At 40.5% G+C, this 15,671-nt stretch overlaps 1 protein-coding gene across 1 annotated transcript in view; it reads left to right on the top strand.

The window, feature by feature from the left end:
- The first annotated feature begins 274 nt into the window (after positions 1-274).
- EEA1 (early endosome antigen 1) overlaps positions 275-15,671 on the top strand; it is a 492,836-nt gene continuing 477,439 nt past the window's right edge. Inside the window, exon 1 of the mRNA XM_053226593.1 lies at positions 275-538. The gene's annotated coding sequence lies outside the window, so the exon portion shown is untranslated. The remainder of the gene's footprint in view (positions 539-15,671) is intronic.

Here is a 15,671-nt window from a genome sequence, read left to right as displayed (position 1 = left end):
CCTCCTCCTCCTGCTGCCGCCACCGCCGCCGCCGGGGGAAGAGCGAGGCTGGAAGCTCACGCCACAAGGAGGCAGTTGCGAGGACTCGCGGCAACCGGGCAGCAGCGCCGCGGCAGCTTCGCACCGCCCCCACCGGCTCTGTATTTAAGTGAGCCCGCGCAGCCCCGCCCCTGCGCGTCCCGCCCCGCGCGCGCCACCGCGCCTGCGTGCCAGGACCGTTGCGGCGGGGGAGGGGCCTCGGCCGCGTGGCGTCCAGTGGTCCGCGGTACCTGCGGGCTGGGGCTGCCGCCTCCAAACGCCGGATGGAGGTGGCCGGCTAAAATGTCAGCTAAGAGGCAAAGACCCCTCCCTGCCTGTTTATAAACACCACCACTTTCCCATCTCCCATAAATGCCATCTCAAGGAGAGGAGGTCCAACTGCGTACATCCTCACAAAGTTGCACCCGGGTCAGGAAATGCCTGGCTGCACCGCAGCGATTGCAGTCTCCGCAGTGACTGACGCCCAGAGTTCGCTCATGAAGTGCGGGGAGACACGAAGGTGAAGGCCCGGAAAGGGGAAGACGTTGGTTGAGAGGTTTTTGTTTGGGGGGGGGGGGTGTTGCTTTGGGGGTTTTGTTTGCTTTCCAGAGGAAAGAGGGCAGGCAAATTTTTTTTTTTTCCTTAAAAAAAACAACACTTTGGTTAGGGGGTCGTTTGTATTTTTTTTTTTAAGTTTATTTACTTAGAGAGCTGGAGAGGGGCAGAGAGAGAGAGAAAGAGAGAGAGAGAGAGAGAGAGAGAGAGAGAGAACCCCAAGCAGACCCTACGCTGCCAGGGAAGGGCCTGCTCGAATTCACCAACCGGAAGCTCATGACCTGAGCCGGAAGCTCAACCGACTGAACCACGCAGATGCCCCCCCCCCCCCCCCCCCGGTTGGAGTCTTGTGAGAGTCCATTCAGTCTTAAATATTTCTTTGAAGCTGTGGATAACATCTTCCACTTGACCCACCCTCCGGAATGTATTCATTAATACTGGCAATGACTAATATTTATGAAGTGTTTTGCACGTGTATTTCATGCTCAGTGACAGGCAGCTAGGTACTGGGGCCACAGCACTAAATATAATGGGATTTCTGCTGTCCAGGAGTTTAGTCTTCTGGGGACTTGACCAAACAATCTTTCCATTTCAGAGTGTCATTCAAGGGTTAAGATAGGATCTGGGAGGCCCAGTGTTAAAGAAGCTAACCCAGTCCACCCTGACCCCTCCACAGAGCCCAGGCTACTTAGTTCCACACATACTTGACTGTTCCGTTTTCATTCCTAGAGGGCCTACTGTGTACCAGGCACTGGCATCTAAAACCAATCCCAGCCCTGTCAGGATTTTAAGCACCTGAGAGCAGACAGTCAAATATCAAACAATCAGACAAGTGCATGTAAAACTACCAATGTGATTAGGTTGAAGGTGGTAGAGGGTTTCATAGGCAGATATGACCAGACCTGCAAGTCAGAAAAGGCTTCCTGAGGGCAGCAGGTCAGGAGCTCAGGGCTGAAGGAGGAAGTGGAGCTAAGGCCACCAAGAGCCTGGTGAACTTCAAAGCTGAGGAAACTGGGACTTATATAGAGTCCAGTGGGAGAAGGAGCCAGGAGAGTTCATATAAATGAGAGAAGGCCCATGTGGCTGCAGACGGGGTGCGGGTAGCTGGGTTCCACCTTTGGCCCAGAGGGTTGTGAGGCCTGACCATTCAGAACCTGGGGACCCTTGGTGAGTCCAGAGTAGGGCACTGGTCTTCCTGTTCTAGATTCTAACCTCCTTCAGGTTCATGACTGCTGCATCTAACTTTATCACTTTCTTACCTCCGGAACCAAGCACAAGCAAGTTTGTACAGTAAGCTAATGTTGAATGAGTGATTTAAGAAATGAGATTTTTACCATGGCACACTTGGAAATCTTATCAAGTCTATGCAGAGACATTGTCCAAGCCTTACTTTCTTACAGAAGCCACTTGAAGTGTGTTTCCAGATTTATAAAGAGGGACTGAACACATCTAGCTAGGGACTCCATTTTGACCAATATGCAAATATTATTTTTAGATAATTGGTTCTAAAAATTGATAAAGTGATTAATCTCACCATAGTCTTTCTGAATGATAGAGAAGATTAAGTTTCCCTTTGCTTAAAAATTCAAAGGTCTGGCTTCTAGTTTGTGTTCAGTGAATATTAGTTGATTGGATGTTGGTTTACTCAAATCTTTCCCATTTAGTAATTACATGAGGTGAGGCATGAATCAGAATTAACTGAGGAGGAAGGAGGAGGATGCCTGGAACTGACTCACTGAAGGGAAGAAAAAACTGCACAGAAAACTGGTGAGCATGAACCTGGGACCACTCGTGTCAGGTCCCAGACCATTGCATTGGTTGAAAAGATCTTGGGTTCAGGTCTTACTGCACCGATCAGTAAATGTCACTTTTCTCATCTGTCAAATAGGTATAGTATGTTTATACCATTTCATAAAAGACCACAGTGGATCTGAGAGTGCATTAAAACTATAAAGCACTTAAACAAACATGGAATATTATTAACAAGGAAGTTTTCATTGGAGGTCTGCCCTCCTGCTCCTTTCCTGCTCTTTTCCTCAAGTAGTTAGAGGAGTAATGGAGAGGGCCGGGTGCTTGGGAAGGGCTGTGAATTTTCACACTGTGAGGGAAGGGTTTTATTTTAAAAGGAATTCTGCAACAAATGATTTGAATGGAAGAATTCTATCATATAAATAACCACCCCTTACTTTTTTGTTAGTTAATTTATTGAGTTAGTTTTTGTAATTATTTGAGAAACAGCTAAGAGAAAAGGAAATTTGTCTGACTAAAATGATGGAATAGAGGAAGGCAGAATTACAATGCTGGATCTTCATTTCCGGTGTCAGTTCCTCAGTATTTCCTCAGTATTAGGGTGCAGCCTCCCCCTCCCTAAAGCTCCCTGCTTAGTATTGTCTAACAGGTATTATGCATCTGAAATGCGCTTAGGCACTGTTCAGAGCTTAGATCATATCCAACCAGATCACAGTTGAGATAGACACATGGTGTTTTTCCTCTGCAGGGCCAGTAAGGACTGGGCTATACCAGCCTGTTTCCTTGGGGATCAGAGTCCAATTTCAGGTTAATCTGTTTAGTTCACTGAGCACAGTCTTGTCTTACCTAGAACTAATAGTACACGAGCTATTTCTTGTATTATTTTCAAATATTTGGAGCCATCAGAGAGGGGAACCAACTTTCCCTCTGCAGGATATTTCTTTTCCCTCAGTCTTTTCATGGGAGGCAGTGGAATAGGGGTGTGGTACAGGGAGCTTGCTGACTTCCCTTATAGCTGACTCACAGTATTATCATAAAGTAAGTTCTGTCTCTCAAGGTACAACTGATCATGACAAATGATCCCTTCCTGTGTCTTTCCAGTGATAATCATAACTAGTCATTACCGAACATCACTCAGTGCTGGGTGCTTTTCATGATCACATTTGAATAATCCCAGCAGCAGCAGTATTTATTGCCCCCATTTTACAGGCAAAGAAACAGGGGCAGCCTTCTGTCTTTGTAGCCCATGTTCTTAACTCCTGCTTAACTCACTGTAAGCTTGTCTTGCCTCTTCTATTCCCTGGTATTTATTTTGTATTTGCTGTGTTCTGACACTGGGATTTTTTTCCATTTTAAAATTAAAAAGGAGCTTTGTTTAAGGTGGGATGGTAACAGAAACTCTTACAGTGCAAAATGGAAGTCTTGATTACAATTTCATGTCATCTGAAATGATTTTCTTTCTTTTACAAAAGGCACAGATTAGAATGGAATAAGCAATAGTTGAAAATTCAAAAGGCTTAAATTAAGTTAAACTAAAGCTTTAGGATTAAAATCCTAAAAAGGTTGAATGCAACTAGCATTTGCAAAACTTTAAGAGACTGGTTTGGCTGTTTATAAGCTTCCCTTCACTGAAGTAAAGAAATGATTTTCAGACTTACAGCTCCTATTTCCTCAATTCCTATTTAACTGTACAGGCATCACCTGTATGTGCTGTTTTGGGGGGCTGATAAAAATGTTTCCCGGAAGCACAGCTCCTTTTTCTCCTTCTTTATCATTCAGGGAAAGGTATATGCCAAGTGTTTATCTCCTCTGCAAAGGCAATGACTTGACATTTTCACCACCTTCTTCAGGACAGCATTTTAAACTTCTGCCTCATTCAGAATTGCTTATTTTTGCTACATAAAAATACTGCATTTTTGTTTGAGGAAAAGGCTAAAAAAAGAATGTTTGATACAAGAGACATGTTAATTATAACGTATGGACCTTGTTTTGACATAGATTAAAACAAACTAAAAATAAACGAGAAAAAAGATATTTTTAGGACAACTAGGGAATGTGGACAATGAACATTTTATGATATTAAGCAACTATTGTTATGGGGGGGTATGATGATGTTTAAAAAGGGAACTCCTTACCTCTTACAGGTATTCAGAACTGAAATGATATGCTTTCTGAGATTGCCTTCAAAATAATCTGGGCTGTTGGAGCAGGGAAGATGGGTTGGGAGTGTGGAGGAAACTAGATAGGCCCTGAGCTGATTGTTGTTGAATTTGTAAGCCATTAGGAAAATGGAGGAGAGGAAGGAAAGAGAAAGGAGAAGAGAAATGTTTTATATTTCATGGGGTGTGGAAATAAATCTACGTTGTTAGAAAGAAGTTGTATACATTCACGATACAAATATTAGAGTCTAGAATGATTACAATAACCAAAAGTGCAGTTTGCAGGGCGCCTGGGTGGCTCAGTCAGTTAAGTGTCTGACTTGGCTCAGGTCATGATCTCGCGATCTGTGAGTTTGACCCCACATTGGGCTCTGTGCTGCCAGCTCAGAACCTGGAGCCTGCTTTGGATTCTGTGTCTCCCTCTCTGTCTGCCCCTCCCTCGCTCATGTTCTATCTCTCTCAAAAATAAATAAACATTTTTTTAAAAATGCAGTTTGTAAAATATGCAATGTGTTTATAAAATAAGAAGATATGACAAAAATTACTCACTATGCAAAAAAATTTTAGCCAATATTATTCCATGAATTGAAAAACTTATAATGGTCATTTCTATGTGAAAATTTAATGGTGACTGATTTGGTTATCAGCGTTCACCCTGACTTGTGAAGCAAGATTTCATTCTTATAACTAGATCACAAGTCCTAGGAGTGCAGAAACCCAGGTGATCCAGTGATACCTTTGTGTTACAAATGAGTTACAGGCTGTGAGGCAATCCATAGATGGACTTGTTGGCATAGTAACTATATCATGTATCATATTCCGCTATAGAAAATGCAGATAATCTGTCTCTCTCTCTCTGGCTATTTATGCTGATTTTTAAATCTGTCCTTGATTTTTGTTTATTGTTTTGGTGTGGGGACTTCAGCTTCTGAGGATTGAATTGATCATATTCCTCAGAGTAAATATATATATATTTTACTCTTGTATATTATTGTAAATCATATATTGTTTTATGTAGATGTATTTTTAACTTATGCAAATCACATATCTTAGTTTTGTCACCCAGTGACTAAAATGTGTTTAGTTATTTCCTGTAGATTCTGTTTTCTAGCTAATGAGGTTGGCTTTCTCCTTCCTCAGTGAAGGATTCCCAAACAGAAGAGAAAAAGCAACACATGTCCAAATAAAGAGGGAGTATTACTTAACTTTCCCATTAAAATATTACAAGAATCCTGCCTTCTTTGCAATAGCAGTAAAGCATTACTCAAAGTGCCACTTGTTTGGAGTTAGAGAAAGACTTAAGGACTTGCATCAGCCTTTTGTTTTGTGTGTGTTGATGTGGCTTAGGAGGATTTTGACTTCTGTGTTCAGAAGTCAAATGGGTAGGTACTCACTGCTAAGGTTCAGGTAACATAAGGACCAATTAGAAGTACATAAAGCAACACGGGTTTAAAAAAAAAAAAGCAACATGGGTAGATCTTAAGGACAGAATCCTTTTGAGAAACCTAAGAAGGAGAATAAGGCATATTATCATTTACATAAGTTAAAAATAAATCTGTATGAAACAAGACATAGTTTGTAGTAGTAGGTAAGAACAAAGGATCTATACATTTACCCAGAAGTATACCTGCTGTTTGTGAGGAGGGGGTTTGGAGTGAGGTATGAGGACAAAGGGACATAAATAATTGGGGCCTCTCAAGGATCAATGATGAAACGTGGCTGTCTTAGTCTATTTGGGCGGCTATAACAGAATACTGTAAACCAGGTGGCATGTAAATTGCAGACATTTATTTCTCACAGTTCTGGAGACTGGAAAGTCCAAGATCAAGGTGCTGGCAGATTCAGTGTCTGGTGAGAACTCACTTCTTCATTCATAGATGCTTCCTGGTTCCTTGTGTCCTCACAAGGTGGAAAGGGCAGAGGAGCACCCCTTAGTCTCTTAAGGGCGCTAATCCCATTAATGCGGGCTCTACCCTTGTGACTTAATCATCTCTTAAAGGCACACTTTTTTTTGAATGTTTTTTAAAAATTTATATTTATTTATTTTGAGAGAGAGACAGCATGAGTGGGGAGAGGCAGAGAGAGGGAGAGAGAGAATCCCAAGAAGGCTCCACATTGCCAGCACAGAGCCCAGTGCAAGGCTTAATCTCAAGAACTGTGAGATCATGACCTGAGCTGAAACCAAAGTCAGAGGCTTAACTGACTGAGCCACCCAGGTGCCCCTTAAAGGCACACTTTTTATTTTATTTATTTATTTATTTATTTATTTATTTATTTATTTATTTATTTATTTAAATATATGAAATTTATTGTCAAATTGGTTTCCATACAACACCCAGTGCTCATCCCAAAAGATGCCCTCTTCAATACCTATCACCCACCCTCCCCTCCCTCCCACCCCCATCAGCCCTCAGTTTGTTCTCATTTTAAAAAAAAAATTTTTTTTTTAATGTTTATTTATTTTTGAGACAGAGCATGAACAGGGGAGGGTCAGAGAGAGAGGGAGACACAGAATCCGAAGCAGGCTCCAGGCTCTGAGCTGTCAGCACAGAGCCTGACGCAGGGCTTGAACTCACCAGCCGTGAGATCATTACCTGAGCCGAAGTTGGACACTTAACCGACTGAGCCACCCAGGTGCCCCTGTTCTCATTTTTTAAGAGTCTCTTATGCTTTGGCTCTCTCCCACTCTAACCTCTTTTTTTTTTTTCCTTCCCCTCCCCCATGGGTTTCTGTTAAGTTTCTCAGGATCCACATAAGTGTGAAAACATATGGTATCTGTCTTTCTCTGTATGGCTTATTTCACTTACCATAACACTCTCCAGTTCTGTCCACATTGCTACAAAGGGCCATATTTCATTCTTTCTGATAAAGGCACATTTTTTAATACTATCAACGTTGGGAGTTAGGATTTTAACATGAATTTTAGAGTGACACAAACATTCAGTCTATAGCAGGTAGCTACACAAAGGACTGTGGAATTTCTTTTCTTTTTTTTCGCTTAAAAAATGTTTTTTAATATGAAGTTTATTGTCAGATTGGTTTCCATACAACACCCAGTGCTCATCCCAACAGGTGCCCTCCTCAATGCCCATCACCCACTTTCCCTTCCCTCCCACCCCCCATCAACCCTCAGTTTATTCTCAGTTTTCAAGAGTCTCTTATGGTTTGCCTTCCTCCCTCTCTAACTTTTTTTTTTCCCCTTCCCCTCCCCCATGGTCTTCTGTTAAGTTTCTCAGGATCCACATAAGAGTGAAAACATATGGTATCTGTCTTTGTATGACTTATTTCACTTAGGATAACACTCTCCAGTTCCATCCACGTTGCTACAAAAGGCCATATTTCATTCTTTCTCATTGCCAAGTAGTATTCCATTGTACACATAAACCACAATTTCTTTATCCATTCATCAGTTGATGAACATTTAGGCTCTTTCCATAATTTGGCTATTGTTGAAAATGCTGCTATAAACATTGGGATACAAGTGCCCCTGTGCATCAGCACTCCTGTATCCCTTGGGTAAATTCCTAGCAGTGCTATTGCTGGGTCATAGGGTAGATGTATTTTTAATTTTTTGAGGAACCTCCACCCTATTTTCCAGAGTGGCTGCACCAGTTTGCATTCCCACTAACAGTGCAAGAGGGTTCCCGTTTCTCCACATCCTCTCCAGCACCTATAGTCTCCTGATTTGTTCTTTTTAGCCACCTGGCATCAGGTGATATCTCAGTGTGGTTTTGGTTTGTATTTCCCTGATGAGGAGGGACGTTGAGCATCTTTTCATGTGCATGTTGGCCATCTGGATGTCTTCTTTAGAGAAGTGTCTATTCATATTTTCTGCCCATTTCTTCACTGGATTATTTGTTTTTCGGGTGTGGAGTTTGGTGAGTTCTTTATAGATTTTGGATACTAGCCCTTTGTCTGATATGTCATTTGCAAATATCTTTTCCCATTCTGTAGGTTGCCTTTTAGTTTTGTTGATTGTTTCCTTTGCAGTGCAGAAGCTTTTTATCTGAGGTCCCAGTAGTTCATTTTTACTTTTAATTCCCTTGCCTTTGGGGATGTGTCAAATAAGAAATTGCTGTGGCTGAGGTCAGAAAGGTTTTTTCCTGCTTTCTCCTCTAGGGTTTTGATGGTTTCCTGTCTCACATTCAGGTCCTTCATCCATTTTGAGTTTATTTTTGTGAATGGTGTAAGAAAGTGGTCTAGTTTCATTCTTCTGCATGTTGCTGTCCAGTTCTCCCAGCACCATTTGTTAAAGAGACTGTCTTTTTTCCATTGGGTATTCTTTCCTGCTTTTTGTCAAAGATTATTTGGCCGTACTTTTGTGGGTCCAATTCTGGAGTCTCTATTCTATTCCATTGGTCTGTGTGTCTGTTTTTGTGCCAATACCGTGCTGTCTTGATGATTACAGCTTTGTAGTAGAGGCTAAAGTCTGGGATTGTGATGCCTCCCACTTTGGTGTCTTCTTCAATATCACTTTGGCTATTCGGCGTCTTCTGTGGTTCCATACAAATTTCTGGATTGCTTGTTCTAGCTTCAAGAAGAATGCTGGTGCAATTTTTATTGTGACTGCATTGAATGTGTAGATAGCTTTGGGTAGTATTGACATTTTAACAGTATTTATTCTTCCAATCCATGAGCACGGAATGTTTTTCCATTTCTTTGTATCTTCTTCAATTTCCTTCATAAGCTTTCTATAGTTTTCAGCATATAGATCTTTTACGTCTTTGGTTAGGTTTATTCCTAGGTATTTTATGCTTCTTGGTGCAATTGTGAATGGGATCAGTTTCTCTATTTGTCTTTCTGTTGCTTCATTATTAGTGTATAAGAATGCAACTGGTTTCTGTACTTTAATTTTTTATCCTGTGACTTTGCTGAATTTGTGTATCAGTTCTAGCAGACTTTTGGTGGAGTCTGTCGGGTTTTCCATGTATAATATCATGTCATCTGCAAAAAGTGAAAGCTTGACCTCATCTTTGCTAATTTGATGCCTTTGAACTTCCCTGATCTTGGGAAGGAAACAGGCATTGAAATCCAAGAGGCACAGGGAACTCCATTCAGACGTGACTCGTATCGATCTTCTGCACTACATATCACAGTGGAACTGGCAAAATACAAGGATAAAGAGAGAATTCTGAGAGCAGCTAGGGATAAACAGGCCCTAACATACAAAGGTAGACATATAAGGCTAGTAGCAGACCTATCTACTGAAAATTGGCAGGCCAGAAAAGAATGGCAGGAAATCTTCAATGTGATGAACAGAAAAAATATGCAGCCAAGCAGCAAGTCTATCATTCAGAATAGAAGGAGAGATAGAGGTTTTCCCAAACAAACAAAAACTGAAGGAATTCATCACCATTAAACCAGCCCTACAAGAGATTCTAAGGGGGACTCTGTGGGTGAAATGTTGCAAGGACCACAAAGTACCAGAGACATCACTGTGGAATTTCTTTTTAGGTGGGACTTAGGGCTGGTGGTTCGGTTGGAAGAGGGGACTTTTTAGAAGCACAGTTTTTGTAGCATTTAGCATAATGCTGAGAATATATCAGTTGCACATATAAAAGAAAAAAAGCATGGCTGCTTTAGTGAGCATTAATGGCAGCTCATGCTTTCCCCAAATATCCCTTTTGCTGCCTGAAGCTAAAATCACATTTGGCAGGGGCTTAGGCAAGTAGCAGGAAGGGTCAAGTGAGTTTCCACACGGGGTAGACAGCAGAGTCCTACAGTTTTGAACTGGAAGTGATCTTAGAGCTCATAGTCCAATCTCTTATTTTCCAACCATAACCTCTCTCTCTGGCTGTCACCTCTTTGGTTAACTCCTGCTTCAGGACTCAATTTAGAGAGGGATTAGGCATTACCTCCCTTCTCCTGCAAAGTCTGGTTGCCATCCTTATTTAGGTCCCCTGTACTTCTTCCGTGGTCACACTCATCACTTGGAATTAAAATACTTATTTAATTTAATTTTATTTTACTTTGTTTTGTTTTATTTTACTTTAATTTTTAAAAATACAATTTATTGTCAGTTGGTTTCCATACAACATCCAGTGCTCATCCCAACAGGTGCCCTCCTCCCTACTTTCCCCTCTCCCCCACCCCCCCATCTACTTTGTTTTGTTTTATGTTATGTTATTTTTGTTATGTTGTTATGTTATGTTATGTTATGTTATGTTATGTTATGTTACTTATCTGTTGCCCCCAAGAGACTCCAAGGACAGGTCTCTGGTGTATCCAAGGCCAATTGTAGGGCCTGCACATAGTCATTCTCAAAAAGTATCAACTGAATAAAGGAATGTGCTTGAAAAACTCTGAGGCAAAATCATTGAGGTCTAGGGAGAGTTTGCTAGGGTAGAGTAGACTAGATGACTGGACCAACAGTGACAGAGCAGAACTAACAAACCAGAAAACCTCATGATAATGATAACAACAATATAGAAAGAATAGAAATGACAGTATCTCCTGAGTGCTTCCTAGGTGACACCCTGTGTCATCATACTTTATAGGTATGAACTCATTTATTCTCCACCAATGTGCCCATTTTACAGATGAGAATATTGAGGCACAGATGAGTTATATAACTTGCCCAGTTCACAAGACTAGAAGGTGGCAGTGGAGCCAGATGTTCAACTCAGTCAATAGAATTTCAAAACTAATTATCATCACAATGACAGACATTGATGGCAGACCTAATAATCATAATCATAAGACACGATATCAATCTCTGATAGATCCTTGCCTTCAGCTAGAGTCCACACTGTGTATAAATGAAGAGACTGGTGGGTGAATCTGTAGTCAGAGTGCAGACACGTATAGGCCTAGGGCAAGTCTTAGGTAGTCTAGAAGTGTCTCACATCCCTAAAGATTGAACTAAATCTTTGAACACACAACAGGTCCTTCTATAAAAGGAGAACTTGAACTGGAAGGAGAACTTGAAGGAAAGGTGTCCTGGCAGTCTAACAAATATGAATAAAAAAGACTGGAAATTTGTACATTAAAATATTGACAATTAGGTATCTTTAGTGCTAGGATTGTGGGTGATTTAAAACTCTTATTGATGCTCTTCCTCACTCTCCAACGTTTCTTCAATGTACATATATTACTTTGGTGATTTTTTAGAAGAAAAATCTTGGAAGTGATAAAGACAAGTGCTAGCTTTTCTCAAACTCCACCCAGAATTAATTCCATCTGTTTATGGTGACTGAAACAGAGGAGGGCTTTGAATTTTTGTGGCTGTTTAGAAACTTAGTTTATCAGGGTTAGAAAGAACCACATAAGTTTATTAATTTCATTCTGGATAGCTGTATTTATCTCCTCCCTTCTAACTAAAAGTTGAAAGGAAGTTATTCATTGGTGGGCATAAAAGTTGATCCTTTATTATACAGATTGCATTGTTTTATAGGTTATTATTATTATTTTTTTACACTGCAGGTTACTACCAACAGAAGCCCCTTGAAAGTGGCTTCTGTAGGATCATGAACTTCTTGAAATTGTATGCAAATCTTTGTGTGTGTATAAATGTACATTTTTTTTTGGAGTGGATGAGTTCATCGTTTTCATACATTCTCAAGGAACCCCTCAAAAATATTAAGAACTGCTACATGAAATGGACCCACCTGTAAATCCCAGACAAGGGCAATCAGCATCTGGATCTGCTGTTAGGAAGTTAGAGGCAAAGTTGGAATCAGGTGGCCTGGTCAATAATCCAGGTGCAGGGCTCAAGAATAAGATTATTACCAGTCATGAGCTGGTCATAAGGTTGTAAATCAGAATCCAGATGTAGGGGTGGAAACTGCCTGGAACTAGGAAAGAGGGAAAGAAAGAATACAACAAAAGTAGTTTTAGTAAATACCTGTTGCTTCAAAAGGAATTGATTTTAGACTTGGCTAAGACAAGAGGTTTCTCTGTAGCAGTGCTATATTCTGGTATGAGTTAAAGTGTCTGAGTTCCCAGATGACTCTATGATGTCTGCAACTCTCCCTCCTAGGGGGTCTCTCCATACCCTTAAATGCAATCTACTAGAGATTCAGGGATGGTGGTGTCTATGCTATTACTTACTTACTCCTGTTTACTACATTTATAAAATTATGTCTGAGACCTTAAAATATCCAGAGAGCAAGCACAAAAATAGTATTTTTCACAATAATAATAATATTTGCAACCATATCATATAAATGTAGATTATTATGGTGTCAAGATGTTCCATAAAATAATATTAACATTTAGTTTTATAGTTAGAGAATGAAAACAATTTATTTCAAAGATTGGATGGTTAATAGGACTGGTTCTCATGGAACATTGGGTGCATTTCTTTCCTTAAAAAAAAAATGATTTTTTTAAGTTTATTTATTTTGAGAGAGAGAGAGCAAGTCGGAGGAGGGGCAGAGAAAGAGGGAGAGAGAGAATCCCAAGCAGGCTCCATGCCATCAGTGCAGAGACTGATGTGGAGCTTGATCCCATTAACCATGAGATGATGATCTGAACCGAAATCAAGAGTCGAACACTCAACCGACTGAGGCATCCATGTGCCCTAAAAAAGATTTGATATTTAAGCAATCTCCATACCCAATGTGGGGCTTGAACTCACAACCCTGATATCAAGAGTTGTGAGCTCCACCAACCTATCCAGCCAGACGCCCCATCTTTTAAAAAACAATTTTTTTAATGTTTTTATTTTTGAGACAGAGAGAGACAGAGCATGAGCAGGGGAAGGACAGAGGGAGAGGGAGACACAGAATCCAAAGCAGGCTCCAGGCTCTGAGCTGTCAGCCCAGAGCCCGACACGGAGCTCAAACTCACAGACCGTGAGATCATGATCTGAGCTAAAGTTGGATGCTTAACTGACTGAGCCACCCAGGCACCCCCAGATGCCCCATCTTTAAACCTAATACAAACATTGTGGCAGGCACTGTGGAGGATACAAAAGAAATAGAAGACAGGCTTCTTAACCTTAAGATATTACAGGTTTTTCAGGAAACATGAACAATACAAGTCCAGTCTCGAGTAAAGAGTTAAATTCAATGTGGTCAAGTGCTAAATGTAACCACATTCAGAGGAGAGTTGAGGTGTCTTGGAAACTGCTCTTCAACAACAGACATGCACATGTGTATACATCCATACACACACACAGACATCCTCGTCCCTAATGAAAGAAGCTTGCAATATCACTTTTCCTTTCATTTTTAAAAAGAAAATCAATGATACATTAAAGTATGATATATAGAAAATATGTTCTATTTCAGTTGTGTGTTCTTCAAGACTCTTTTAACATTCCAGCTTTATAAAAAAGTCATTATTTATTTTATTTTTATTTTTTAAATGTTTTTATTTCTTTTTGAGACAGAGAGAGACAGAGCATGAGTGGGGGAGGGGCAGAGAGAGGGGGAGACACAGAATCTGAAACAGGCTCCAGGCTCTGAGCTGTCAGCACAGAGCCCGACGCGGGGCTCGAACTCACAGACCATGAGATCATGACCTGAACTGAAGTCAGACGCTCAACTGACTGAGCCACTCAGGCGCCCCCAAAAAGTCATTATTTTAAAAGGCAAGCAGCCTTACACATGCATATAGATGCATTTCCTATTGATGAATTTTTTAGGCTGAGCCTTTATAAAACTGGTTATTTAAAAAAAAAAAGAACGAGAAAGAAAGAAAAGAGAATAAAAGGAAAGAGAAAGGAAGAAAAGAACGGTTCTCCCTTATTTAACAGAACTTGGTAACATTAAGATAAATATTCACTTATTTAATTTAAACCACATATAGTGTAGATTTTTCTGCTTTTAAGAGACACATTTGCATTTCCTAGTTTTGTCATTTTAAATCTCAAAATAGTTTTTGTTGTTGTTGTTTTAGAGAGAGAAGGAGAGCACCATGGGGAGAGGGGCAGAGGGAGAGAGCAGGCTGTCATCGCAGAGCCCGATGCAGGGCTCAATCTTACAAACCGCGAGGCCATGACCTGAGCTGAAATCAAGAGTCAGACGCTCAACTGACTAAGCCACCCAGGTGCCCCTCAACATAGTCTTTCAAGTATGTTACTTATGTAAAGATTTATCTTTATCCCTGTTAACTATTTGGAAAAATGAATGCTAAAATTATCTTTGGTTCCTACCTCTAGGTGGCTTAATTAGGTAAAAATTTTTTAAAATCCAGATTTGAAGAAGCTTGGAGATATTTTAAAACAGAATACATCTATATATGCCTCAGGAAAAACTCAGGGTTTTTATGTCAGGTTTGAAACAAGAACAAAACTGCTTTGAGATATCTGATCACAGAAACACAAATCATGTCTCCACAGACTCTCCAACAATGCTATCTGCCAAAGCCACTGTGACAGTATATTCTGTAGGAAAAGACACCCTGGGCCAAAAGACAACACATCTGGGTTCTGGTGGCAGCATCTTTACTGTTTTCATCTGTTTTCTTATTTCTGAAATATAGGTAATAATACCTGCCCTGTCCATCTCTCAGGGTTTTGTGAAGACAGAGTGTGACAATAAATAATTGGAAACATTTTGGGCAAAGCATGTAGAGTGAATTCAAAATTTTAAGATAACTTTTTAAGAAAAAATTGATTTAAGTGAAAATTAAATAAAAATATATTGATACATAGCATTTCATTTTCCCTAGATTGACACAAAGGTCTGGGGAAATTAGGTTTTAGGAAGACTTTAAATTCTATTTCACTTTAAAAGCATTCCACAGTGGTGATTCCAGCGCCTTGTTGAATCTGTTTCTGGTAAAGTCTGGGGGGCATGGAAAAGGTGAATGATATGGTGAAAAGACACGTAGGGTAGGTAGGGGATCACTGTTAACAAATGGCTGTTAAAATTTGTGTTAAAGAAAGTGTCCAAGATTTAAAAATTTTTTTCTTTTTAAGTTTATTTATTTATTTTGGTGGGGGGAGAGGAAGAGAGAAGGGGAGAGAGAGAATCTCAAGCAGGCTCCGTGCTGTCAGCTTGGAGCCTAATGTAAGGCTTGATCCCATGAACCATGAGATCATAACCTGAGCTGACATCAAGAGTCAGAAACTTAACCCACTGAGCCACTTAGGTGCCCCAGTGTTCTTCCAAGATTTAAGGACTTGTGGCAAGCTTCTCAGAGTCTAGTCCCCATTAAAAGCCATAATGGGTGGAAAAGTCTGCTAAGAGTTAACAGTGTCCTGTTAAGAACTAGTGTTCTTTTTCCCAACTTCATGTCTTT

The sequence above is a fragment of the Acinonyx jubatus genome, chromosome B4 (genome assembly GCF_027475565.1).
Source record: "Acinonyx jubatus isolate Ajub_Pintada_27869175 chromosome B4, VMU_Ajub_asm_v1.0, whole genome shotgun sequence".
In the NCBI taxonomy this organism is placed as follows: domain Eukaryota; kingdom Metazoa; phylum Chordata; class Mammalia; order Carnivora; family Felidae; genus Acinonyx; species Acinonyx jubatus.
The sequence above is the reverse complement of the archived record's forward strand: the minus strand, read 5'-3'. Positions and strand labels throughout refer to the sequence as shown.